This window comes from Convolutriloba macropyga, chromosome 7 (assembly GCF_964194025.1).
Source record: "Convolutriloba macropyga chromosome 7, txConMacr16.3, whole genome shotgun sequence".
Taxonomy (NCBI): Eukaryota; Metazoa; Xenacoelomorpha; order Acoela; family Convolutidae; genus Convolutriloba; species Convolutriloba macropyga.
Window position 1 is genome coordinate 64,171,526 of NC_134474.1, and position 4,165 is coordinate 64,175,690.

Genomic DNA, 4,165 nt, shown 5'->3' on the forward strand with positions numbered 1-4,165 from the left:
GTGTTAGAACTCCTGCTATATCTGACTTGAGGGAATGAAAAGGAAAAATAACTGATTAAAGGTATTCCAGAAAACTTTTATTTCACGGCATCAAATTTCTTTATTTTACACGATCATGAACAAACGTCAAAAGACTGTTATGAAATTCTTATCTCTCATATATTAGAGCATCAGAATACATTTTGCCAACCAACGGGTAATATTTACTTATTAAGTATAGAAGTTAATTTAGACATGGAAACATCTGTGGTGATATGTTGTAGTATAACGTGGTTAATTATATTCTTTCTGCCATTTTCATTGACATCACTTTGCGCATTAAATTTACATTAAAAAACTGATTTTATTTTTTCATAAGAAACTGGAATTTTCACGATTCATATTTAAACCCTTAAAATTAGAAATGGGCAACTCTACGAAAACAAATACAAAAAGATGGTGCTCAGTGCTTAGAATCAAAAATTGCAGAACTGGGCTTAAATTTTTTTTAATAAATCAGTGGAAAAATCTTACCTGCAACACTGACAATGCATAGTAAGCTGAGATGTACAATGACAGCAATGACAAAGTATGCAATGTTAGGGAATCCAAGAGAGCTTTCAGGCAGAATATCGTTTAGGGTCGAGACTGTTACCACTTCAGCCAACAGAATTGTGGAGATGAAGGAAATTTTATCTCCGGAATCTGCTGGCAGTGCGAATACCAGCGAAGATAGAAGATAAAGAAACATGTTGGGACAAATGAGAACTATCAGATTATTCAAAGATTTCCTTTAGGAGAAGTAACAAATACATGAACACTCGTTAGCCAGGAACTTTCAATCCTAGAAATCCCAGAATTTTCACTTCTGAGAAGCATAATTCTGGCATTTCTGTTGTGGGGGTGATTCGGATGTTCAATTGTTTATTAATAATTTTAAACTCTGATTAGAGGATATTTCCCAAAAAATGGCTTTTTTCGGTCATCCAATGATATCAGGACTGAAACATAACAGGAACCGAAACATTTTTAACTGAGGGGCATGCTTCTTAGAGGCTGTAAAAAGTGTTGTTTTTTTGTGAACGCTCTAACGAATGTAGTTTTTTCGGTCGAGGAGCAAGCTTTGAGACACGAAAAAGAAGAGCAGGTCTTTTACCTTTGCTCAAGGTTAGTGCACTCAAAAAATAATTCTAAAATTTCCCTAAGGGCATTCAGACCGAAACATTTGACTTGAAATGTGATCTTTTTTATGTTTCGGTGCGAATTTTCTTGCATTTTTTAATGAACGGTAATGTTTTTACCTTCCCCAGTGATTGTGGAATTTTTATCGTGTAAGATCTGATAAGATGCTGACTAAGAATTTTTATCGTGTAAGATCTTATCAGATCTTACACGATAAAAATTCCTCTTATCAGATCTTACACGATAAAAATTCCTCTTACCAGAATTTTTATCGTGTAAGATCTGATAAGAGGAATTTTTATCGTGTAAGATCTGATAAGACATCTTATAAGATAAACATTCCTCTTATCAGAATTTTTATCTTGTAAGATCTGATAAGACATCTTATAAGATAAACATTCCTCTTACCAGAATTTTTATCGTGTAAGATCTGATAAAAAAAATTTATTCAAAAAGTAAGCAGTTGATTCTCAATTTTTAAGACAATTAAAAAGCATTTTAAAATTTGGGACTGAAAATTGCAACTTATTGCTTTAAAAAAATGGTGTAAGTGGAATTTTAAAACAAAAAATCTTAAAACAAAAAATATATTTTCGCAAAAAATGTCTTGAAATAACAAAAACTTTTATTTAACAAAGAGCAATCCTTGATTTAACCCAGTTTTTTCTCTGTAATTGAGACTTTTCTGTGAGTCCATTCACTTTGAATCATTATTATGTTGCAAGTGCCGCAGAAAACAAATTTTACTACACCTTTGAGACTGATAAAAAGACAAAATTCCTGTAAAAATGTTGATCAAACGTTTTGACTTGCGATAACATAACATTTTTCACTGATTCAAGGAGTACGTGGCGAAAATCGTAAATGATCAGCTATCTCACCCTTCTAATCGGTTCAAAAGTCAACCTATAGCAGAACGGCACTCCAGCGGAAGTTTTCACACCGTTTTCAGTAAGATTTCCGGTTTGTCGGAATTTAGTGCAGTTGATGGTTCAATTTTTTATCTTGCGGCCCCTGTGTCAATGATTGTTCTTGGAGTAGATGGCTTCTGCACTGCAATTATTAATTTTGTTTAAAAGTAGCAAAATTGCTTCGGAATATGCAGTTTTTTTCTATCGGCACTACTCATGTATGCCTGAATCAGTAATTTTCCACCGCTTCAATTTCAGGAGAAGAAATCTCGGTGAAGAAGCAAGTAACAGCTGGAAACAACTGACTTTGAATGTGACAAACAAAAACTTTGGTCTCACTCCAACTTCTTTGATGTTTCAAACTACGTTGATGTCTAATTGATTCAAATTACGTTAATTATTAAATGATTACTAAAACCTTTATTTTGGTTTTAATTGAGTTCAAATTTACTTTGACTCCTTGAAGTTTTTGTTTTGACAGGAACCGAGGAATTAAAAAATCTGAAAATAAAATTTAAAAATTGGTTTTGATAGGAACTGAAAGATCTTTGAGGTTCTTTCATGTGTGCTATATCTAAAATTTGAGAGACTGAAAGGATTCGGTTTAGTTCCGATAAAACGGAATTTTTATCGTGTAAGATCTTATAAGAGGAATTTTTATCGTGCAAGATCTTATAAGAGGAATTTTTATCGTGTAAGATCTTATAAGAGGAATTTTTATCGTGTAAGATCTAATAAGAGGAATTTTTATCGTGCAAGATCTTATAAGAGGAATTTTTATCGTGTAAGATCTTATAAGAGGAATTTTTATCGTGTAAGATCTAATAAGAGGAATTTTTATCGTGTAAGATCTTATAAGAAGAATTTTTATCGTGTAAGATCTTAATAAGAGGAATTTTTATCGTGTAAGATCTTATAAGTGGAATTTCTATCGTGTAAGATCTTGTAAGAGGAATTTTTATCGTGTAAGATCTTATAAGAGGAATTTTTATCGTGCAAGATCTTATAAGAGGAATTTTTATCGTGTAAGATCTTATAAGAGGAATTTTTATCGTGTAAGATCTTATAAGAAGAATTTTTATCGTGTAAGATCTTATAAGAAGAATTTTTATCGTGTAAGATCTTATAAGAAGAATTTTTATCGTGTAAGATCTTATAAGAAGAATTTTTATCGTGTAAGATCTTATAAGAGGAATTTTTATCGTGTAAGATCTTATAAGAGGAATTTTTATCGTATAAGATCTGATAAACGTCTTATAAGATCTTATAAGAAGATGCATCCCCTTACAGGCTATTAGCAAGATGGTTTTGTCAGAAATTTGTCAGATCTTACACGATAAAAATTCCACAATCACTGGGGTTACCTTCGAATTCGTGAATTGTACTAGTCGATGATAGCTACTAGCTATCCTCAGAAGAGTAAAATTTGGAAAAAGAGTTCAGCAGAAAATGGTAATCAAATTTGGAAATCCGTTCCATTTTCATGAAAAATAATGATCAGCCAAATCAGCCAAATGATCAGCCAAATTCCTTTAGAACACTTTTCTTCCTTTTCGAGTTGGGTAAAGTACCGTAAAACTCGACGCACATAGTTTTTCTTGGAGACAGGGTTGCGAGGTTGCTTTCATAAATAAGTTACCCTAATTTTACTTTGAAAGAACAGTGCGTAATAGAATTCTACATGATATACGTTATCAGAAAGTTCAATCAAACGTTTCAAGTTATGTTTTTATATGAGTTCTAATTCAGTGAACAGTCCTCAAAAAGACTTATCTGCGGCTAACAAAAACGAGCCAGGGGAAAAACTTCTACAAGAGGTTAGAGCCTTTCTAAAAATCAATCATATCCAAGCTTACCAAATCTGTAATTCAAGCAAGGAAAAACAAACTTTTGCGCTGAAATTGTTCCAGTTTTTATCTGTATCTCTAATAAGTTCATTGAGAGCGATAAAGCTATTGAAGAAAACTATACAGAGGTAACTTGATCCTTCTTGAACAAATAATTTGAATAAAAGATAAAAAACGCTTTTTTTCAAATAATATTTTCATTAACAATAATCAAAATATCTCAAAAGGAATCAATCAGAAGAAATC